We start from the raw sequence: 25,435 nt of genomic DNA on the forward strand, positions 1-25,435 counted from the left end.
CGTGTATACTCCTTTCACCTCTTATCTCTAATCACAATTCCTGTAATGCGTAAATGGAGTTCTAAACAACACATTCTTTGTATGTATATATGTTGCTGGAGGTTGTTTACCTGCTTTGAATGATGGAAATAAACTCAGATTTTGGAGATTTTTTTCTTACCAAAGAGTTGAAATTGCTGCACGCTTATGGGGGGAGATTTATCAAAACCTGTCCAGAGGGAAAGTTGTCCAGTTGCCCATAGCAACCAATCAGATTGCTTCTTTCATTTTTTAGCAAGGCCTCTGCAAAATGAAAGAAGCGATCTGATTGGTTGCTATGGGCAACTCAGCAACTTTTCCTCTGGACAGGTTTTGATATATCTCCCCCAATATGTTGGTAAGTGACATCAGACTGTATCTGTAACCACCAGCGTACCATGTATCCTGGTTCTTACCTTGGTGTCTAAGCAAGAGAACATAACATTAGGTTCGAGCAGTCAAGCATGCATGTATCATTGAACAATACAACCACAAACATTGCAATGGTTTTCTGGGAAGATTGGAAGATTTTACTTGCCTCCTGGAACAACATATACATGTTGAAAACATATGCATGCACACACATTTCTAGGTATGACCATGCTACAAAATACCAGTTAAAACAACAATAATACCAGTATTCCCCTTTCTAAACAAGAACTATTTTATAAAATGCAATACAGTGATCCCTCAACTTACAATGGCCTCAACATACAATAGTTTCAACATACAATGGTCTTTTCTGGACCATTGTAACTTGAAACCAGATCTGTGAAATGTCTCAATGGCTGGAAGAACTAACCAATCAGAATGGGCAATTCACTGGTAAAACCCCTGTATTACTGAAGTGTATGCACTGACTGATGTCTGGTAGCGCCCCCTACAGTACAGGGAGGTATTACATGTTGTGTACACTTTACCTGTACCAGGGTTAGCTGCTCCTTTGGACACCAGGTGTGGTGGCTCCATGTTACTTTTTTAGGACACTGTGTACTGTACAGGACCCTGAAGAAGCTCCTGTCCTCTACATAGACCAGTGTTTCCCAAGCAGGGTGCCCCCAGCTGTTGCAAAACTACAACTCTCAGCAAGCCCGGACAGCCTTTGACTTTGGGAGTTGTAGTTTTGCAACAGCTGGAGGCTCCCTGCTTGGGAAACACGGACATAGACAGTGATTACAGCTCCCAGCAGATCTTTCTTACTTTTATATGTAAGAATTTGCCATATCTGTATTAGTTATCTACTTATTTATCTTTAATCCTCACTTTTTCCTATTTTGTTGGATGACATTTTGGTGCCTTTAGAACAAATTACCAGGTTTCCATAGAGTTATGGTCTCAACATACGATGGTTTCAACATACAATGGTCGTCCTGGAACCAATTAATATTGTAACTTGAGGGACCACTGTAATATGTAAGGTTTGACTTATAATTACATTGCATCGCTTATCTTGTATCGATCCCGATTTACATAGTATAATCTACAGCTTCATTTTCAATTCTGCAGGGTTCAGAGCATTACTTGCTTACGGTACTTTCTTTAGGTTTGTTAAGATGTTTTTCTTTCCTTGAGACATAATTATTAGGGAGCATGTACATGTATTGGTAGTGTACCACATAGTCAAGAACCGTGTGGCAGTTTACCATGACTTACTGTGGTTTTGGCATGCAGGTTTTAGCTGTATGGCTTGTACAGATAAAACGTGTTTCTATTGCACTAGTTTTGATCAATCTACTCTGTACTGTTTCTTTATAAATGTATAATGGATTGACTGTGACTTTCCATCAATGAGCAGAACAGTGGGGCAGTGGCACCTGTTAGAGAGATGTGGACTTTTTGCAGCGGTATCGTAATCATAAACATCTATATGCATGTGTCTACATTTGCTATTTGCTTTAAGAGTAATTCCAAACTTTGCCGCTTATCCCCCTAGCTGCTATGGTCAATTTTAACTATACTATCTTAGTGGTAAGATAGTTCCCCTATTTGTTGCTTATTCACAGAGTGCCAATGGTTTGTGGTGATTGATGATAGCTGGGGGCCTATTGAATCTTTGTATGCCTATTATGTCCTGCCAGTTGCAGTCCCTATTAGGATGCCTGTTACACATGTATAGTACACTTCAATACAGAACTACTTCAGTCAATATACCATTAAAGGGGTATTCCAGAGGATAGGGGATAAGATGTCTGATTGCGAGGGGCCTGACGCTGGGACCCCCCCCCCCCCCCTCCAATCTCTGTGCAGCACCCGTATTCTATGCCGAGCTGCTGCTCCAGTCTCAGAAACCTCTCTGTTTCCGGTACTGGAGACATGATGCCACGCCCCTCGTGACATCACGCCCCCTCCATTCATGTCTATGCTGATGCTGCATGGAGATCACGGGGGGGTCCCGGTGGCAGCCCCCCGCGATCAGACATCTTATTTTCTGTCCTTCGCATAGCTGATAAGATGTCTTTGGTCGGATACCCCTTTAAGTTTTACATTTTGCCCATGAAAAGGAGCTCTAATTTGGCATAAGTTCATGGTAAACATAAAAAGGTCTGGCCCTTCGGGATGAAAAAAAAGTGGTAGAGTTCTAAAAGCCAAAAAGAGGAGGCAGCTTTAAAGGGATATCCCTAGAGTAAAAGTTTTGACATATTTTTCGTATAGGTAATGGCTAGCTGATTAATCATGATCAAACTGCTGACCACAGTGCTCTCTGCTGACACCTCTGTCCATGTAAGGAATTGTCCAGAGCAGATGAGGTTTTCTATGGGGATTTTCTACTCTGGACAGTTCCTGACATGGACAGACTAAAAAGAACTTCATATCTTCCTCCGTAGTATACAGCAACTAATAATTACTGGAAGGGTTGAGATTTTAACCCCCGTAACCTCTTAAGGACCAATGACGTTGTGGAACATCATGGCACCCTGGGCTTTAAGGACCAATGACGTTCCACAACGTCATGGTGTTTTCCGGTCCCTGCCGCTCGCCGGGCAGAGATCGGAACCGTATGCCTGCTGAAATGCTTCAGTAGGCATCCAGGGCAAACGCCGAGGGGGGCCATGTAGGCCCATGTCGGCGATCGCCGCAAATCGCAAGGGAAATCGCCCTTGCGATCTGCGGCGATACCGGGCTGATCGGGTCTCTGGGACCCGACCGCCCGGTAATATTGCATGATCCCGGCTGTCACAGACAGCCAGGACCATGATAAAGTATAGGAGCGAGGTGACAAGCCTGCCACCTCCTTCTATCCCCTACGATTCCTCGGTTAGCTAACCGACCAATCGCAGGGGTGGGGTGGGGCGGTTACTTCCTCCTGCCCGGCCCCTGGAAGTCCGGAGAGGACGGGAGGAAGACCGGAGGACGCGACGGGGGAGTGCTGGGGCCCGACCCCGGTACTTACCTTGTCCCTGAAGACCCGGATTCCGGCGATGAAGACGGCGGCGGCGACAGGTGAGTTCCTCTTCAGCCATGGTCGGGCCCTTTACAGCAATGCACGTCGCCGTAAAGCGACATGCATTGCTGTATTGGGACCCTGTATACTACAACTCCCAGCATGCCTAGACAGCCCTTGGCGTCTGGGCATGCTGGGAGTTGCAGTTTTGCAACATCTGGAGGTCCGCAGTTTTGGGACCACTGTGCCCTTCCAGATGTTGCAAAACTACACATCCTCAGCATGCCCTTACTGTCCAGGCATGCTGGGAGTTGTAGTTCTGTAACATCTGGCCCTTCAGATGTTGCAAAACTACAACTCCAAGCATGTTGGGAGTTGTAGTTCGGCAACATCTGGCTCTAAAGATGTTGCCGAACTACTACTTCCAGCATGCCTGAGAATGTTTGGGAGTTGTGGTTTTGCAACAACTGGAGGCACACTGGTTGGGAAACATTGTCTGTTTCCTAACTCAGTGTTTCCCAACCCGTGTGCCTCCAGCTGTTGCAAAACTATAACTATCAGCATGCACTGATAGACTGTGCATGCTGGGAGTTGTAGTTTTGCAACAGCTGGAGGTTCCCCCCCCCCCCCCCCCCCTGTGAATGTACAGGGTACATTCACATGGGCAGGGGGCTTACAGTTAGTATCAGTCTGCAAGTTCGCGATGCAGCAAATTTTGCGCGGCAGCTCAAACTCGCAGCGGAAAACTCGCTGTAACCCTCCGCCCGTGCAGTTAGTATCAGTCTGCAAGTTCGCGATGCAGCAAATTTTGCGCGGCAGCTCACTCGCAGCGGAAAACTCGCTGTAACCCCCCGCCCGTGTGACTGTACCCTAAAAACACTACACTACACTAACACAAAATAAAATAAAAAGTAAAAAACACTACATATACACATACCCCTACACAGCCCCCCTCCCCTCCCCAATAAAAATGAAAAACGTCTGGTACGCCACTGTTTTCAAAATGGAGCCTCCAGCTGTTGCAAAACAACAACTCCCAGTATTGCCAGACAGCCGTTGACTGTCCAGGCATGCTGGGAGTTTTGCAACAGCTGGAGGCACCCTGTTTGGGAATCACTGGCATAGAATACCCCTATGCAAATCCCTAATTCAGGCCTCAAATGCACATGGCGCTCTCACTTTGAAGCCCTGTTGTATTTCAAGGCAACAGTTTAGGGTCACATATGGGGTATCGCCGTACTCGGGAGAAATTGCCTAACAAATTTTGGGCGGCTTTTTCTCCTTTTACCCATTATGAAAAGGGTCTACACCAGCATGTTAGTGTAAAAAAAAAAATAATTTTTTACACTAACATGCTGGTGTTGCCCTATACTTTTCATTTTGACAAGAGGTAAAAGGGAAAAATGCCCCCCAAAATTTGTAATGCAATTTCTCCCGACTACGGAGATACCCCATATGTGGGTGCAAAGTGCTCTGGGGGCGCACAACAAGGCCCAGAAGGGAGAGTACACCATGTACATTTGAGGTGATTTGCACAGGGGTGGCTGATTGTGACAGCGGTTTTGACAAACGCAAAAAAAAGAAAAACCCCACATGTGACCCCATTTCAGAAACTACACCCCTCACGGAATGTAATGAGGGGTGCAGTGAGAATTTACTCCCCACTGGTGTCTGACAGATCTTTGGAACAGTGGGCTGTGCAAATTAAAAATGTTGTACAGCCCACTGTTCCAAAGATCTGACAGACACCAGGGGGGAGGTAAATGCTCACTGTACCCCTTGTTACGTTTCTCAAGGGGTCTAGTTTCCAAAATGGTATTCCATGTGGGGGTTATTTTGCTGTCCTGGCACCATAGGGGCTTCCTAAATGCGACATGCCCCCCGAGCAAAATTTGCTCTCAAAAAGCCAAATATGACTCCTTCTCTTCTGAGCATTGTAGTTCGCCCATAGTGCTCTTCAGGTCAACTTATGGGGTACCTCCATACTCAGAAGAGATGGGGTTACAAATTTTGGGGGGTATTTTCTGCTATTAACCCTTGCATAAATGTGACATTTTAGTGACATTTTTTTAAATTTTTTTTACATATGCAAAAGTCGTGAAACACCTGTGGGGTATTAAGGCTCAAGGGGTCTAGTTTCCAAAATGGTATGCCATGTGGGGGTTATTTTGCTGTCCTGGCACCATAGGGGCTTCCTAAATGCAACATGCCCCCCAAAAACCATTTCAGAAAAACGTACTCTTCAAAATCCCCTTGTCGCTCCTTCGCTTCTGAGCCCTCTACTGCGCCTGCCGAACAATTTACATAGACATATGAGGTATGTGCTTACTCGAGAAATTGGGCTACAAATTGAAGTATACATTTTCTCCTTTTACCCCTTGTAAAAATTCAAAAATTGGGTCTACAAGAACATGCGAGTGTAAAAAATGAAGATTGTGAATTTTCTCCTTCACTTTGCTGCTATTCCTGTGAAACACCTAAAGGGTTAAAATGCTGACTGAATGTCATTTTGAATACTTTGGGGGGGGGTGCAGTTTTTATAATGGGGTCATTTGTGGGGTATTTCTAAGATGAAGACCCTTCAAATCCACTTCAAACCTGAACTGGTCCCTGAAAAATTGTGATTTTGGAAATTTTGTGAAAAATTGGAAAATTGCTGCTGAACTTTGAAGCCCTCTGGTGTCTTCCAAAAGTAAAAACACGTCAATTTTATGATGCAAACATAAAGTAGACATATTGTATATGTGAATAAAAAATTTTTTTTGTAATATCCATTTTCCTTACAAGCAGAGAGCTTCAAAGTTAGAAGAATGCAAAATTTTCAATTTTTTCATCAAATTTTGGAATTTTTCACTAAGAAACGATGCAAGTATCGACAAAATTTTAACAATAACATAAAGTAGAATATGTCACAAAAAAAAAATCTCTGAATCAGAATGATAGGTAAAAGCATCCCAGAGTTATTAAGTGGTCAGATGTTCAAAAAACGCTCTGGTCCTAAGGTGTAAAATGGCCTGGTCATTAAGGGGTTAAAGGGGTACTCCTCCACTAGACATCTTATCAGATGTCAGATCACCGGGGTCCCGCTGCTGGGGACCCCGGGGATCGCTGCTGCAGCACCCCGCTATCATTACTGCGCAGAGCGAGATCGCTCTGCGCGTAATGACGGGCAATACAGGGACCGGAGCATCGTTACGTCATGGCTCCGCCCCCGTCAATACAAGTCTATGGGAGGGGGCGTGGCGGTTGTCACGCCCCCTGCCATAGACTTGCATTAAGGGGACGGGCCGTGATGTCATGAGGGGCGGAGCCATGACGTCACGCTGCTCTGGCCCCTGTATCGCCCGTCATTACGCACAGAGCGAACTCACTCTGTGCAGTAATAATGGCGGGGTGCTGCAGCAGCGATCCCCGGGGTCCCCACCAGCGGGACCGCGGCGATCTAACATCTTATCCCCTATCCTTTGGATAGGGGATAAGATGCCGGGGGCGGAGTACCCCTTTAAGGACTCAGCCTTTTTCAGTTTTTGCATTTTAGTTTTTTCTTCCTTACCTTTTTAAAAATCATAACCCTTTCAATTTTCCACCTAAAAATCCATATTATGGCTTATTTTTTGCGCCACCAATTCTACTTTGTAGTGACATTAGTCACTTTATCCAAAAATCTAAAAAAAAAAAATCACTGTGCGACAAAATTTAAGAAAAAAATGTCATTTTGTAACTTTTGGGGGATTCCGTTTCTACACAATAAATTTTTCGGTAAAAAATGACACCTTCTCTTTCTTCTGTAGGGCCATATGTCTAAAATGATACCCTACTTATATAGGTTGGATATTGTCGTACTTCTGGAAAAAATCATAACTACATGCAGGAAAACTTATTCGTTTAAAAATCTTCTGACCCCTATAAATTTTTTTCATTTTTCTGCATACGGGGTGGTATGAGGGCTCATTTTCTGCGCTGTGATCTGAAGTTTTTAGCGGTACCATTTTTGTTTTGAGCCGACTGTTTGATCGCTTTTTATTCATTTTTTAATGGTATAAAAAGTGACCAAAAATAAGCTATTTTGGACTTTGGAATTTTTTTACGTGTACGCCATTGACCATGCGGCTTAATTAATGATATATTTTTATAGTTTGGACATTTACACATGCGGCGATACCACATATGTTTATTTTTATTCACAGTTTTTTTTTTTTTTTGTGGGAAAAGGGGGGTGATTCAAACTTTTATTAGGGAAGGGGTTAAATCACATGCCATTGATCAGTGTTATTGGCACTTGACTGCCCCTGCCTGGATCTCAGGCACAGAGCAGTCATTTGCCGATCGGACACTGAGTCACCATGTGACCCCGCGTTATATCGCGGGAGCCGGCGCAGGACGTAAATATATGTCCTGCGTCATTAAGGAGTTAAAATATAAGTAATTTACAAATCTTTTTCTGGCACCAGTTGATTTGAAAACATTTGTTTTCCACAAGAGTACTCCTTTAAAGGAGCTATCTCCAAGATCATAACCGATTACATATTGTCCCCTGAGTGAATGGTCAAGCATGCCTGCTGGATGCCATGTGCATTTTATATTTAGAAGAACATTCTATAGGCACAGTCATGCAAATGTAAGAAAACAATGGCATACAATTAGCTCATACAATTAGTTTTAGAGATGAGCGAAGTTACAGTGATTCAATTCATCACGAACTTCTCGGCTCGGCAGTTGCTGACTTTAGCCTGCATAAATGAGTTCAGCTTTCAGGTGCGCCGGTGGGCTGGAGACTCTCTCCTAGGACTGTATCCACCTTTTCCAGCCCACCGGAGCACCTGAAAGCTGAACTCATTTATGCAGGATAAGTCATCAACTGCCGAGCTGAGAAGCTCGTATCGAATCACTGTAACTTCGCTCATCTCTAATTAGTTTGAGACTTGAAGACGTGAAAATATAAAAGTTAAAAAGATATATTAATCTACAGGTTGTGTGAACAATGATATTTAGACTAATGAAGCTGGGCAATCAGATTTCCCAGCTTTTATCATCATATTCTTGTCAGGCAGGGAGTCCCCCCTTTGTTGTGCACATCACCATTAGCAGTAAGGCTAAGTTTCTACTTGTTTTTTTTTTTGTTTTTTTTTTTGGGGGGGGGGGACGCCAAGAAAAACACCAATTCTGCCGCATGGCGTTTTTTCGGCCAAAAATCGCTGCGGCCAGATTGTGAGCTGTAAATCAATGAGAAATCGGAAAATTCTTATTCCACTTGGCGTTTTTCACTTTGGCTTTTTTTTTTTTATCCTTTTGCCGTTTTTTCACTCTTTTTTTTGGCGTTTTTCAGCTCCTTGGCGATTTTCCAAAACCACAGCATGTTGAGCCACTGGTGATTTTTTTTATTTTTTTTTGTCAAAATCTTGACGTTTTTCTCCCATAGAAGTCATATGGGAGTGAAAAAACTGCAGGAAAACGATATGTGGGTTTTAACTTTGGCATTTTTGCAGGCGGTTTTTATTCTTTTTTGGACTTTAGTGATCCACAAAAATGATGGAGATACATTTTTTAATAAAATTTTGTAGGGTACCATTAAAAAAAATAAATAAAAAAGTTACAGTAGTGAAGGGAAAAAATGGAAATTTTTATTAATTTTTAAAACAGGTTTCAATTTATGTGGCCGGACGGGGACCTAAAAATGTAGTCAACAATAATAAAAATGTAGTGTGTGTATGTTTTTCACTTTTTTTCTTTCTTTGTAATTTTTTTTAGGTAATACTACTACTCCCAGCATGTAACACACTGTGCCATGATGGGAGTAGTAGTACCTGTACTAATTGACAGATCGCCCATTGTGATCCTCCTGTATTATGTATAGATGCGGCCGGCCGCTCTTCTATGGTCCCCTGCACTGCCGTATATATAAACCTATTCATATTTTCCGCAGAGAGCTGTGACTGGCCAGATGGTTCCAGCCAATCACAACTCTCTGTGGGAAATACGAATATGTGTGTATATATACATGTGAGTGCAGGGGACCATAGAAGAGCGGCCGCTGCATCTAAACATTATACAGGAGGATCACAGCGGGTGTCAGGAGTGATACCCGCTGTGAACTTTCCTTAACTGCAGGTACTACTACTCCCAACATGGAGTACACTCTGCTCCATGCTGAGAGCTGTAGTATCTGCATTAATAGATCGCAACAGGTGTCAGAAGTTACACTCACTGCGATCTGTGGATTAGTGCAGGTTCTACAGCTCCCAGCATGGAGCAGAGTGTGCTCCATGTGTGGAGTAGTAGTACCTGCAGGTAAGAATAGATCACAATGGGTATCACTACTGACACCCACTGCGATCGTCCTGTCTATTGCAGAGATGTGGAGCGGCTTTCTCCTGCACTCCAAATCTCTGCACTATTCCCCCGGCCGGCCACTCACTCATTCATATTTCCCTCAGAGAGCGGTGATTGGCTGCAACCATCCGGCCAATCACCACTAACAACATTAATGGCCGGAGTACAGAGCAGAGATGTGAGTGCTTTATAGAGCCGCATCTCTGCTATATTATGGATGATCGCATCGGGTGATATGTCTATTAGTACAGGTACTACTACTCCCATCATGGAACAGTCTGTTCCCTGCTGGGAGTAGTAGTACTACCTAAAAAATGTAAAAAAATAGAGAAAAAAAGTGAAACACACTTTATTAAAAATTAATAAAAATGTTGTTAGAAAATATATATATTTGGTTAAATAAATTTTTTTCCATCACTACTGCTTCCTTTTTTTTTTTTGTACCCAACTAATATTGGGTACCAAAAAAAACTGTTAAGGTGCAATTTCCACACAAATGAAAAAACAGCAGAAAAAACGGCAGACGCAGGAAATTGCACTACCGTTTTTTCAGGCATTTTTTCTTGCGTTTTTTTCAAACCAAAAATCAAGTAGAAACTTAGCCTAAGGGGAAAAGTGCAATCCCCCTTTCTCTGTAATGATGAAGCAATTAGGGGTTTTATGATTCATGTAGTGAGTTCAGCGTAAAGGGCGTATTTGTGCTTGTGTTAGCGTGATTAAAAAAATTATGGTAGAAACCTGCAAAAAAAAATCCAAACAGGTAGTTTTCCATTGGCGCTTTCTCAAGGTTTTGCTGCTTTTTACATCTGCTTTGAGCTAACAGCGTTTCCAGAGCTTAAATTGACAACATTTTATGTGAGAACATTAGTAAAATGTTTGTTTTTTGTAAACTGTCAGACACAAGCCCCTGTTTTGGCGGACACTCTCCTTTTTTCAGTGGACATGCCTCTTTTTCAGGTTTTCCAACTGAAACAGCGAGTTGTTCAAGTTATTTGGATTTTTTGGTTGCAAAATCTGCAACATAATTTTGGCATAAAAGAGCCGAGATCTCATTGCTAAATCCCCCTGTAATGTTTAAAGGGACACTTCTGTCAATTTTTTATACATTAATAAGCATAACCCCTTAAGCATTTTGGCATTGATACAGCTCATTTTTATTTTTTCTTCTCACCTTTTTAAGAGACATGACTCCCTGTTTTTTCCATCCACAGAGCCATATGAGGCTTGTTTTTAAGGGGACCAATTGCGCTTAGCAATGACTTCTTTCATTTTACCAAATCGCTAAAAAGGCTATACAATTAAAATTCCTCTATGGAACTTACATTGTGTGAACTAAGCAGCAGAATACCATTTAAATCAATGGGAGGCTGCTGCAAGCAGATCCTGTGGGATCTCCTTGTGGAAATTCCATGTCCCGAAGTTACGCCTCGGCTGGCGATAGGCTGAGCGGCAGTGTGACGTTTTCGGCCCCGGCACCTGCCGCTGGGGCCGAAAACGTCACACTGCCGCTCAGCCTATCGCCGGCCGAGGCGGGACTAAGCTGCTGCCGGGGATTGGCTGAGTGCAGTATGACTCGCCGACCACTGGCAACCAGGAAGAGGATCGCGGCGGAGGCCGGAGGCGGTTGCCGGAGTAACGGGCAATTTTCCTATCCCGGAGTACTCCTTTTAAGAGGGAAAAAAGACAACCTATTTTAGGGTACATTCACACATGTATATTTTACTGCAGATTTTCAGCAGTGAATATTGCTACCCATTGAAGTCAATGGGTAGCAAAGTCAGCAGCAGAAAATCTGCAGCAAAATATATACATGTGAATGTACCCTTAGGTCGTGTAGATATTATAAAGTGAGTGCCCTGCTAAGAACTGCTCTCTATGAGCCAGACTGGAGAGCAATTAAGGATGGTTTCCTATGAATCACAAATTGGTAGCACAGTTGGTAAAATTAAATGTATAGCACATACATATACAGTACATAATGGGATAGCAATGTGTTGTTTTTTCAGGTAACCTCCATCATCGTACTGTTCTTCACCCCATGAACCTGAGACCAGGACTTACATGTACACTTACAGTAGCGTACCCATCTGCTAAAGAATAACGCACAATGCTCCCTGAAATAACTTGAAACTGACAAAAGTAATAGTGACTTTTTTTTTTTTACTGAAAGTTAACTAATTACAATCAGACATTGGCCCTGATTTACTAAGAGTGAAGTGTGGTTTTCTTTGTGGGTTTTTTTCCACAGGTTTCCCTACGTTTTGCACTTTTCCCTACATTTTGCTTCTCTGATCTGTGGGGTTTTCCCCAGCTCAAATCCACCACATTTTCTGTGAAAAGCTTAGTAAATATGTTGTAATTTTTTTTAAATGACGGCAACAGTCCCCTTTTCGGAGACCACTCCCTTCTCCCAGTGGCCACACCCCTTTTTTGAGTTTTTTCTCAATTCTGGCGCACATTCTGTGACCAGACACGACCAGACAAAACAGGTCGGGTTTACAATAGTAATTCAGGGCTATTGTTTTTTAAGTCTGGTTTAGCAGAATAATTTTAACCCCTTAACGATCAAGGACGTATATCTACGTCCTTGGCCGGCTCCATATAACGCGGGGTCACACGGTGACCCCGCGTCATATCGGGTCGGTCCCGGCATGTATCTGATGCCGGGGCTAATAGCGCACGGCAGCGATCGCGGTGCCGCGTGCTATTAACCCTTTAGACGCGGCGTTCAAAGTTGAAGGCCGCATCTAAAATTAAAGTGAAAGCTGCCCGGCTGCTCAGCGGGGCTGATCGGGACTACCGCAGTGAAAATGCGTTGTCCCGATCAGCTGGGACACGAGTGGAGGTCCTCTTACCTGCCTCCGGCGTGTCCCCTCGGCGATTGATTGCTCCAAACCTGAGATGCAGGTTTGAGCAATCGACCGCCGATAACGCTGATCATTGCAAAGCTATGGCTTTGCAGTGAACAGTGCTGGCAATCAGTGTGTGCAGTGTTATAAGTAAAAAAAAGTTAATAAATGTGATTTAACCCTTTCCTTAATAAAAGTTCAAATCACCCCCCTTTCCCATAAAAAAAACACCATGTAAATAAAAATAAATATAAACATATGTGGTATCGCCGCGTGCGTAAATGTCCGAACTATAAAAATATATTATTAATCCGCACAGTCAATGGCGTACGCGCAAAAAAATTCCAAAGTCCAAAATAGCGTATTTTTGGTCACTTTTTATATCATGAAAAAATGAATAAAAGCGATCAAAAAGTCCGATCAATACAAAAATGGTACCTCTAAAAACGTAAGATCACGGCGCAAAAAATGAGCCCTCATACCGCCCCATATGCGGAAAAATAAAAAAGTTATAGGGTCAGAAGATGACAATTTTAAACTTATACATTTTTCTGCATGTAGTTATGATTTTTTACAGAAGTACGACAAAATCAAACCTATATAAGTAGGGTATCACTTTAATCGTATGGACCTACAGAATAAAGATAAGGTGTCATTTTTACCGAAAAATGTACTGCGTAGAAACGGAAGCCGCCAAAAGTTACAAAATGGCGTTTTTTCTTAAATTTTGTCGCACAATGATTTTTTTTCGTTTCGCCGTAGATTTTTGGGTAAAATGAGTGATGTCACTGCAAAGTTGAATTGGTGGCACAAAAAATAAGCCATAATATGGATTTTAAGGTGCAAAATTTAAAGCGTTATGATTTTTAAAAGGTGAGGAGGAAAAAACGAAAGTGCAGAAACGGAAAAACCCGTGGTCCTTAAGGGGTTAAAAACAAAATAATAAAACTGACCTAGAAAAAAAAATGATGGTACCCTGAACTTAATATTTTGTTGCAGAACCTTTTGAGGCAGTCGCTGCAGTAAAGTGATTTCTGTAACTCTCAACAAGACTTCTACACTTGTCTTCAGGTATCTCGGCCCACTCCTCACAAGAAAACTGCTCCAGCTGTCTCAGATTTGAATGGTGACTTCTCCAGACTGCATGTTTCTGCTCCTTCCACAGATGTTTAAAAAGATTTGGATCAGGGCTCATATAAGGCCCCTTCAGAATAGTCCAATGTTTTGCTCTTAGCCATTATAGGGTGTTTTTTAGCTGTGTGTTTTGGGTCATTATCCTGTTGGAAGACTCATGACCTGCGACTGAGACCAAGCTTTCTGACACGGGGCAGCACATTTCTCTCCAGAATGCCTTGATAGTTTTGAGATTTCAGTGGGTTAGTTGAAGCGCTGATCATGCACAAAAAGGCACCGTCACCCGGAGAAGCTCACCCTCTGTGCGTTTGTCGTCTCATGTCCATTGCACTGATGTTTTTGTTGTAACCAAATAACTGTACACCAAAGCAAATATTTGAATGGTGAGTGCCCTCTTCATTTCTCTTATTTTTTTGCGGACTACTTCTTTGAGTGAGCACCACTACAGCCTGTGTTTTGAACTTAGTATGCCAGAGCCCAGTGAAGCTGGCCGTTCTTGTTAAATGTAGTGCCGAATTTTCTTTCTATCATTGGACAGTCTTTTTATTTTATTGTGCCCTGTATAGACTGCAGCTTTCAATGAGGCTGTGTGCAGCTGTCAATCAAGCTCAGTGCCAGGCCTGGAGGAGACCAAACTCACTATATCAATTGTGGCAGGGAACAGAACAGTGCCACCTAGTGGCCGTTTTTTCTATTAAATTTTAAACATATTTATGTTGATAATTTTAAAAGCAAGTGAATGGGAAAGTGTCTGATAATTACACAAGGAACATATTATATTAACCTCTTAAGGACCAGGACCATTTTTTATTTTTGCATTTTCGTTTTTTTTCCCTCACCTTCTAAAAATCTCTTATTATAAACTCTTTTATATTTCCATCCACAGACCCATAGGAGGGCTTGTTTTTGCGTCACCAATTTTACTTTGTAATTACATGTTTTCTTTATTCTGTGGGTCAATATGATTAAAATGATACCCATGTTATATGCTTTTGTATAATTGTACTGCTTAAAAAAATCAATTTGTTTTTGCGTCACCAATTTTACTTTGTAATGACATCACGTATTTTGCCATAAAATGTACGGCGCAACCCAAAAAATATTATTTATGTGGGAAAATTGAAAAGAAAACTTTGAAAGGTTTTGTTTTCACAGTGTACAATTTATGGTTAAAATTACATGTTTTCTTTATTCTGTGGGTCAATATGATTAAAATGATACCCATGTTATATGCTTTTGTATAATTGTACTGCTTAAAAAAATCTCAAACTATTTTAACAAAATTTGTATGTTTGAAATTGCCCTATTTTGACCATCTATAGCTTTCTCCTTTTGCCGTATACAGGGCGGTATGAGGGCTCATTTTTTGTGCCGTGATCTGTAGTTTTTATCGGTACCACTTTTGCTTAGATTTTACTTTTTTGTACATTTTTTAATTAATTTTTTTGGAATAAAATGTGACAAAAAGCAGCAATTTTGGATTTTTTTTTTAACGTTTATGCTGTTCATCGTACAGGATAATTAACAATATATTTTGATAGTTCAGACTTTTACGCATGCGACGATACCAAATATGTTTATAAAAAAAATTATTATGCTTTTTTGGGGGTAAAATGGGAAAAACTGAGGATTTACATTTTTATTGGGGGAGGGGATTTTTCAAATTTTTTTACTTTTTTTTTTTTTTTTTACTTTTTTTTTTTTTTACACTTTAATAGTCCCCATAGGGCAAAGCACTGATCAGTGTTATCGACTATCGTCTGCTCTGGTCTGCTTGATCTCAGACCAGAGCAGAAGACCCATGGAGACAGACGGAGGCAGGTGAGGGGACCTCCGTCTGCATCGGTCCGGTGCTCGCAGTCATGGCGGAGCTTATATGTATGTCATGGTGCGTTATGTACCACGGCACTATGATGTACATTTACGTCTATTGTCGTTAAGGGGTTAAAAGTTTTACTTGGTGACAGGTTCTCTTAAAGAAGAGTGATCTGATTTGGTTTCTATGGGCAATTGGTCAACTTTTCCTCTGCAAAGGTTTTGTACCTACTTTGTGCTTACTATGAAGCATGAAGGAGGTTCGGTTATGTTTTAGGGCTACTTTGCTGCATCTGGCACAAGGTGTCTTGAATCTGTACAGGGTACATTAAAATCTTAAAGGGGTACTATCGTGCTGACAACTTATCCCCTATCTAAAGGATAGGGGATAAGTGTCCTGATCGCGCCGCTTGGGACCCCTGTGATCTCGCACGCAGCACCCTGCTCTCATCAAGCCCCGGAGCGAACATCCGCTCCGGGTCTAATGACTGGGCCAGTGATCGTGACGTCACAGCTCCACCCTGTGTGACGTCACGCTCTGCCCCCTCAATGCAAGTCTATGGCAGGGGCGAGACAGCTGTCTCGCCCGCTGCCATAGACTTACATTGAGGGGGCGGAGCGTGACGTCACATGGGGGCGGAGCTGTGACATCACGATACTCCGTCCCCGTGATCAGCAGTCATCAGACCCGGAGCAATGTTCACTCCGGGGCCTGATGAGAGCGGGGTGCTGCGTGCGAGATTGCGGGGGTCCCCAGCGGCAGGACCCCACACGATCAGTCAACTTATCCCCTATCCTTTAGATGGGGGATAAGTTGTCAGCACGGTAGTACCCCTTTAAGACTATTAAGGCCTTCTGGAGAGAAATGTGCGGCCCAGTGTTAGGAAGCTTAGTCTCAGTCGCAGGTCAGGGATCCTACAACAGGATAATGACTCAAAACACACAGCTAAAAACTCCCAATAAAGAGCATAACATTGGACTATTCTGAAGTGGCCTCCTATGAGCTCTGAATCCTACTGAACATCTGTGGGAGGAGCTGAAAGAAGGCACCCTTTCAACCTGACATCTGGAGAAGTTTCCTTATGAGAAGTGGGCCAAGATACCTGGATACAAGTGCAGAAGTCTAGTTGAAAGTTACAGTAATCGTTTGACTACAGAGACTGCCTCAAAAGGTTGTGCAACAATATATTAAGTTCAGGGAATCTGAATTTTTTTCCATACAAGTTTCATTATTGAACCACAATTCGAAAGCAATGTCTGATTTTCATCAGTTAAGTTTCGGTAAATATTTATTCAATATTACTTCTGTCAGTTTCAAGTTATTTCAGGTAGCATTGTGTGTTTTTCTGTCTTTCATGGAGGGGTACCAACAATTTTGCCCACGTTTGTAAAATATGTTTAATTTCAAATTAAAAGATAACTCCGCGATATACAACTTATCCCCTATCCTAAGGATAGGGGATAAGTGTTAGATCGCGGGGGGGGGGGTCTGACTGCTGGGGCCCCCCACAATCTCCCGAACGGCGCCCCGGCTCCCTGCATGGAACGAGCATTTTCGACTACAGCACGAAGGAAGTGGCGGCCGACACGCCCCCTCCATACAGTTCTATGGGAGAGCCGGAGCGCTGCTTTCCGCAATCTCCGGCTCTGCCATAGAACTGTATTGAGGGGGCGTGTCGGCCGCCACTTCCTGCGGTGGTCGAAAATGCTCGTTGCATGCAGGTTGCCGGGGCGCCATTCGGGAGATCGCAGGTGGCCCCATCAGTCAGACCCCCACGATCTAACACTTATCCCCTATCCTTAGGCTATATCCTGGAGTTATCCTTTAAAGGGGTACTCTGGCGCTAAGACATCTTATCCCCCATCCAAAGGATAGGGGATAAGATGCCTGATCGGGGGGGTCCAGAGATTTTCCTTGCAGCACCCCGTTAGAATCAGTCCCCGGAGCTGTCACGCCCCCTCACATAGGCTTGCATTGAGGGGGTGGAGCGTGACGTCACACGGTGCGGGGCCGTGATGTCACAATGCTTCGGCCCCCGTGATCGCCAGTAATCAGACCCGAAGCGAACGTGCTCTGGGGACAGATTCTAATGAGGCTCCCCAGCGGCGGGACCCCCGTGATCAGGCATCTTATCCCCTGTCCTTTGGATAGGGGATAAGATGTTTTAGCGCCGGAGTACCCCTTTAAGAATGTTCCACAGTGGGATTGAGGTCAAGAGATGATGGTGGCCAAACCATTATTTCCTTTGGTACCAAGTTATGGTGCACTGTTGTGCATGAAAAAGATTTTTCTCCCAGAAGGCAGGATACTTTTTATACCATGGCCCCCCTCCACTGATAAACATAAAAATTTTTAAAAAAAATGTGATCTTTCATGGTGAAACAGCATAATGAAAAGAATAAGTAAACATCTGCATTGCTGATTTTTGTTCACATAATGTTTCAGAAAAAAAAACAATAAACCCTTTAAATCGTGGAATTAAAATGAGCACTCATACAGCTCTTTAGAAGGAAAAATAAAAAAGTTTTAGGAGTCAGAATTGGGCAAATATTAGCATATTTATTCATTTTATAACAGGAGTAAAATAAAACAAGCTGTATCAATTGGGTATCAGTGTAATTGTACTGACCTCTAGACTAAAGATAGCCTTTCAGTTTTAATGTACTATAAGCACTTTTTACATGGTTCAATTATTGTGCAGTCAAGGTCACACATTAGAGCACTGGATAGTTTGTGTGGCCATTCATTTCACCAGTGATTTTTAGGGCTGCAGGATCGCCCTTAGTAAAAGACTTTTTAAAGGGGTACTCCGGTGGAAAACTATTTTTATTTTTTAATCAACTGGTGCCAGAAAGTTCAACAGATTTGTAAATTACTTCTATAAAAAAATCTTAATCCTTCCAGTACCTATTAGCTGCTGAATACTACAGAGGAAATTATTTTCTTTTTGGAGCACAGAGCTCTCTGCTGACATTATGACCACAGTGCTCTCTGCTGACATCTCTGTCCATTTTAGGAACTGTCCAGTGTAGGAGAAAATCCCCATAGCAAACATAACCTGCTATGGACAGAGATGTCAGCAGAGAGCACTGTGGTCATGATGTCAGCAGAGAGCACTGTGTTCCAAAAAGAAAATAATTTCCTCTATAGTATTCAGCAGCTAATAGGTAATAAGATAATAAGATTTTTTAATAGAAGTCATTTACAAATCTATTTAACTTTCTGGCACCAGTTGATTAAAAATGTTTTTTTTTTTTCCACCGGAATAAGGCTATGTTTCCACTTAGGTTATTTTGGGTGTTTTGGCAGCACTAGCTGTTTTTGGGATCTAACGCTAAGCCCTGGCATACTAATGGATTCTGTCTATAAGATGGCTTCCACTAATAAGCCTGAAAAAAAAACCAAAAAAAAAAACCATGAGACATTGGAAAAATTATTTCATTTAAGAAACACTCACCCACAGCCCTTGTTAGCCATTTTTTCCTTACATGACAGTGCGATCAGCATATCACCGGCCGAGGTGGGACATCGCTGCGGCCGGTGATAAGCTGACGGCTCTGTGACGTTACAGTCCCTAGGAAGCAGCAAGAGGATCGCAGCGGAGGACCGTGAGGCTGGTACTGGAGCAACAGGGGAACGTAGGCAGGTGAGTCAAAGTTTATTTTGTTTATTTTTGCAGCCCGGACACAGGAATATGTAAAATTCATGCAGTTTAGACAGATGTACTTTATTGAAGGGGTAGTGCTCATGAAACAGTCTTTTAAATATTCCTCAATAAATATAAAAAGTATCAACGTGTCCCCATACTAACGTATAACCATCAAGATAACTGGTTGTTTTATTATTTATTTCCTTTCTCAAACTTAGAACAGGAAGGGGTTAGAGTGCAATATTTATGGGGGAGGTTAAAGTGGTTATCACCATAAGGTGATTTTAGTACATGCCTGCCAGACATTAATGGACATGCTTAGGAAGGATCAGTGCTTGTCTTTGGGCTAAATAACTACGTTGTGAGATTACCATATTGCTTTGGCTATCTTTTTGTGAACCGGTTGTTTCCTATTGGAGTTTGTTTTCCCAAACCATGAATCCCATAGTTCCTTGTGCGTAAGTGTGAGGTCACTTTCCTCCCTCCCACACATGAGCCACCCCACCAATTGAAACACCAATTATCTGCATTCCATTCAGTAGACCAGTGTTTTCTAACCAGGGCACTTACAGCTGTTGCAAAAATACAATTAGTTGCAGAATGATCTCTCTCCCACCCAAAGGTCACTCCACCCATTGAAGCAGGACAGGCTCCCATTGCACAACTGATTAGTGATGTCATGTCTCGGCCGCACTGCAAAACCTGGGAAAACCTGAGACCTGAGTAATTTTGTATGCTGTTGAAAAAACATATTGGGGCGAAAATCACAGAAAAATTGTGAGACCACCATCACACACGGGTACAGACACTATATTATGAACTACACTAACTTTTCAGCCCCTGAAGCATAGTCCAAAAATAAATAAATCCTGGAATACCCCTTTTAAAGGGAATCTGTCACCAGATAAACCTGGGGATAACTTTCCTTAAGATATATAGTAAAGGGGTGTTACATTTTGTGGCATATTTATATAATTAGGCATACATCTGTGGGTACAGATAATCAATGGCTGTCATGCACATCACATGGCGTGAACTGGACATATGCAGTGTGTGTATAACTGCTATATTTGTAGTCAGGCTTTACATATAAACATTCCTGGACCCTCTCACTGTCTGCATTACCTTTTTGGCCTGATGCGCATCCTAGAGCCAGCATAGACTGGTCAATCATTAAATGGTCCCCTAGTTCCTGTATTCAGTTACATGGGACCTGCTTTCCTTTCCTTTCTCAGCAGCCTTGCTGTGCCGTTACATCATGGCTGGAGCGCCAACCAGTTTATGATAAGACTTACTAGGTTCGCTTATTAGGGGGTTTGGCGGAAATCATATGTGCTGTTTTATGAGCCAAAAACTAGGAGTGGATCCACAACTGGATTTTGGATTTCAGCTGAAGGCTTAGATCACACATAATATTTTGTTTATATATATTGTTTTATTTTTTAGCCAGAATAGACAAATTTGTCACCCACTCCTAGTGACCAAAACAAATTTCAAAATAAGAATAAAAATACTGACCAAAATACTTTGTGTTTATTTAAGGGGTACTTGACTTCCTTTTTTTTTTTTTTTTTTTTTTTTTTTTTTTTTTTTAAATCAACTCGTGCACGAAAGTGAAAAATATTTGTAAATTACTTCTATTGAAAAAATCTTAATCCTTACAGTACTTATTAGCTGCTATTGGATCCACAGACAGGAAGTTCTTTTCTTTTTGAATTTCTTTTCTGTCTGACCACAGTTCTCTCTGGTGACACCTCTGTCCATTTTAGGAACTGTCCAGAGTAGGAGAAAATCCCCATAGCAAACCTATACTGCTCTGGACAGTTCCTAAAATGGACAGAGATGTCAGCAGAGAGCACTGTGGTCAGACAGAAAGGAAATTCAAAAAGAAAATAACTTCCTGTGAGCATATAGCAGCTGATAAGTACTGGAAGGATTAAGATTTTTTTTTATAGAAGTAATTTACAAATATGTTTAACTTTCTGGCACCAGTTGATTACATTTTTTTTCCAGTGGAGTACCCCTTTAAATTCCAACCTAAGAACTGCTTGCCTTGTATTGGATTAGGACTTTTCTATGCCTTCTCTTCAATGTTTATTAGCTAATTGGTCATGTGATAAGCATAGAGAAAGTCATGTCTCTCATGTTGATAGTGAAGCTTGGATTACTGGTATTGCTGGTTTGCTGTCACTGGAGTCAAAGCCTCTAGGCACATTCACCCTGCATAGAACTTAGGCTTAGCTATGTTCAGAGGTTCCAAAGAGAGGGAGTGGAACAGTTTTGAGCATGTGCCATACAACTTTATCCACCTGAATGACAAGGGACCTCCATTCTCATGATAGATCAGCTAGTTACTGATCAGCTAGTTATCACATCCAGTAAGGTAAGGTATATGGTTCTCTCAGTTACATTGGGAGAGTAGTCTGAGTGAACCTTCCCTAGAAACACTTGTCAAAATGTAATATTCTATAAAATGTAATGTCTGCATCAAACCGTATTTAGCAACATTTAATTGCCTGACAAGGAGGGAAAAAGTGTTTGTTACAAAACACGGAAAATGTTACATCCAGAAGTATTGACTTTCAGAGGTGAACTTTGTATTCTGATAGAAGAGGTTTATTTGAAAGCTTTGAATGCTAAGAAAGCTTCCATTAGGACAAAGAAGCTTTTTACCACACCTTCACTTGACTACAAGACAGATCAAGTGTTACGTGAAGAACGGCATTCCTGTCCACCTCATCTTCACAATTACTGCTAGGATGAGGTGTTTATGGCAGTATTTAATAAACTTGTAATACTGTGGTAAAGCTGTGGTCTCATTTCAAATTTGGGATAGTGACAAGTCATTTGAGCAAGAATAAAAAAATCCCAAAAATCATGTTTCACAGTGGATTCAAAGATTAAGAGAATAAATAGGTTCGCACAAGATGTCATGAATTGTAATGCTTTTTTAATCTGCACTCTAATTAAAAAATATTCTAAAATATTGACTACAACAATGTCCTTACATTATCAAGTTGAGAACTGAGCAGTAGTGACCACCCAGTTGACAGTCTATGCCCTAATTAACATATATAGTGCCAAAAGTAATGGCATTGAAAGCTTGGGAAAGTGGATGACTCTGCAGATCAGCAGCTCTACATGGACCTTAAAGGGGTTATCCACCATAAGGTGATTTTAGTACTTACCTGCCAGAACTAGGCATTTCCTGTTGCATTTTGTTCTCTAAACTACACATCCCACAGTTCCATGCTTGAAAGTTTGAGATCACTTTCCTCCCACACATCAGCCACCACACCAATTGAAACACAGTGGGGGAGATTCTCAAAAACTGCTGTCATTTCTGTTCCAGCAATATTATTCACACCTTTTTTTTTCTCCTCACACTTGCAAAGGTCTCTTGTGCTGCTTTGAAAATATATGAAAATTCATTTTCACGGCCCTTTTGTTTTTTTTCGCACCAAAAATTTGTTTTGTTGTAGCCACATAGGATTTTTTTGTGGCAAAATTTTCGATTTTTGCGCCAAATTTTACATTCCAGAAAATTCTGGAGGAAACATCTCACAAAATATTCCATGGTTACTAGTGCCCAGACAAGTGATAACTGTATAAATAAAACATTTCTGACTTAACCCCTTAACGACGCAGGACGTATATTTACGTCCTGTGCCGGCTCCCGCGATATGAAGCGGGATCGCGCCGCAATCCCGCATCATATCGCGTCGGTCCCGGCGCTCATCAACGGCCGGGACCCGCGGCTAATACCACACATCGCCGATTGCGGCGATGTGCGGTATTAACCCTTTAGAAGCGGCGGTCAAAGCTGACCGCCGCTTCGAAAGTGAAAGTGACCCGGCTGCTCAGTCGGGCTGTTCGGGACCGCCGCGGTGAAATCGCGGCGTCCCGAACAGCTTGCAGGACACCGGGAGGGCCCTTACCTGCCTCCTCGGTGTCCGATCGGTGACCGATCAGGCAGGAGCAGTCAAGCGCCGATAACACTGATCACAGGCGTGTTAATACACGCCAGTGATCAGCATAGAAGATCAGTGTGTGCAGTGTTATAGGTCCCTATGGGACCTATAACACTGCAAAAAAAAGTGTTAATAAAGGTCATTTAACCCCTTCCCTAATAAAAGTTTGAATCACCCCCCTTTTCCCATAAAAAAAAAATAAAACAGTGTAAAAAAATATAAAAATAAACATATGTGGTATCGCCGCGTGCGTAAATGTCCGAACTATAAAAATATATCATTAATTAAACCGCACGGTCAATGGCGTACGCGCCAAAAAATTCCAAAGTCCAAAAGAGCGCATTTTTGGTCACTTTTTATACCATTAAAAAATGAAAAAAAAGTGATCAAAAAGTCCGATCAAAACAAAAATCATACCGATAAAAACTTCAGATCACGGCGCAATAAATGAGTCCTCATACCGCCCTGTACGTGGAAAAATAAAAAGTTATAGGGGTCAGAAGATGACATTTTTAAAAGTATAAATTTTCCTGCATGTAGTTATGATTTTTTCCAGAAGTGCGACAAAATCAAACCTATAGAAGTAGGGTATCATTTAACCGTATGGACCTACAGAATAATGATAAGGTGTAATTTTTACCGAAATATGCACTGCGTAGAAACGGAAGCCCCCAAAAGTTACAAAATGGCGTTTTTTCTTCGATTTTGTCGCACAATGATTTTTTTTTCCGTTTCGCCATGCATTTTTGGGTAAAATGACTGATATCACTGCAAGGTAGAATTGGTGGCGCAAAAAATAAGCCATAATATGGATTTTTAGGTGGAAAATTGAAAGGGTTATGATTTTTAAAAGGTAAGGAGGAAAAAACGAAAGTGGAAAAACCCTGAGTCCTTAAGGGGTTAAAGGGGTTATCCACCATAAGGTGATTTTAGTACGTACCTGGCAGACAGCTTAGGAAGGATCTGCGCTTGTCTTGGGGCTAAATGGCTTTGTTGTGAGATTACCATAATACTGTGGCTAGCTTTTTGTGAACTGGTATTTCCTGTTTTGTTTTCTTCTTTTCCTACAAATCCCATAATTCCATTTTCCTCCCTCCCACACATCAGCCACCCACCCATTGAAACATAAATGAGCTGCATCCATTCAAAAGACCTGTGGTTTTCAATCAGGGTGCCTACAGCTGTTGCATTAGTTGCAGATTGATCCCTCCACCCATTGAAGCAGACAGGCTCCCTGTCATCAGCTGACTAGTGAGTCAGGTCTCGGCCACATTGCAACCTGGGAAAAATCAGAGACAAGTCATTTTGTATGCTGTTAAAAATAAATATTGGGGTGAAAATCACATAAGAATTGTGAGAAAACCATCACACACAGGTGCAGACACTATATTATGAACTACACTAACTTTACAGCCCCTGTAGCACAGTCAAATAAAAAAAGATCCTGGAATACCCCTTTAACATAAGAATTATGTCATGCTAATTGTAATTTTTTTTTTCATCTAAACCTTCTATTAAGTCATATATGTGCTTATTTTTTGTGGTGTAAAACCAGAAAAAAAAACTATTTGTGGGGTGAAACTAAAACAAACAAACCCCACAGCTTGACAACTTTTTAAATAATTTTTTTTCTATTTTACCACTTAAAAAAACAACTTAAAGTGCATCTGTCATGTACATAAATTTCAAATAGTTTATATCCATAAAAAAAGATGCACTTTGAAAAGAAGAAAGTTTTTTTCCTTTTTTTTTTTTTTTTTTTTTTTTTTTTTAGAGGGGAGTTGTATAAGCAATCACTTGCTGTACAAGACAAACTTCATGGCTTGGAGCCGGTCTTGTGCAAGACTGAGCTGGGTCGTGAAGTGCATAACCATGTGTTTCTCCCGGCTGCTTTTAAAGATCGGTGAGTGGGGTTTAATGACAACAATTGTTTAATGCATCTGCTGTTAGCCACTAGCAGTCCCGATTCCCTGATAATTGCAGCAGGCACCTAATCTTGCCACTATTTAACCCCTTAAGGACCAATGCAAATAAACCTGTACGCCCCTGAAAGACCAGGCCTGTTTTTTCAAATCGGGGATGTCTGTCTTTATTAGAGAATAACTCTGGTAACGTTTTGCCAATCACGATAATTCTGACATTGTTTTTTTGTCACAAGTTGTCCTTCATGTACATAGTAAAAGTAAGCCGATATCATTTGTAGTTTTTTTTTACAATGCAAAAAATCATGAAATTTTTACAAAAAATTACGATTTTTTGCTATTTTAACACTAATTGGTTGCATAT

General features: G+C 41.7%; 1 protein-coding gene across 8 annotated transcripts in view; it reads left to right on the forward strand.

Moving 5' to 3' along the window:
• The window catches only part of SLC45A3 (solute carrier family 45 member 3), a 111,625-nt gene that overhangs the window by 8,007 nt on the left and 78,183 nt on the right, over positions 1–25,435 (forward strand). Inside the window, exon 1 of one of the 8 annotated variants that reach the window (XM_056558043.1) lies at positions 305–376. The exons of 6 other annotated variants lie outside the window; for them this stretch is intronic. The gene's annotated coding sequence lies outside the window, so the exon portion shown is untranslated. Of the gene's footprint in view, positions 1–304; positions 377–25,435 lie in introns of those variants that run through there. One more of the 8 variants, XM_056558039.1, reaches the window with a different exon arrangement.

This window comes from Hyla sarda, chromosome 2 (genome assembly GCF_029499605.1).
Source record: "Hyla sarda isolate aHylSar1 chromosome 2, aHylSar1.hap1, whole genome shotgun sequence".
NCBI lineage: Eukaryota > Metazoa > Chordata > Amphibia > Anura > Hylidae > Hyla > Hyla sarda.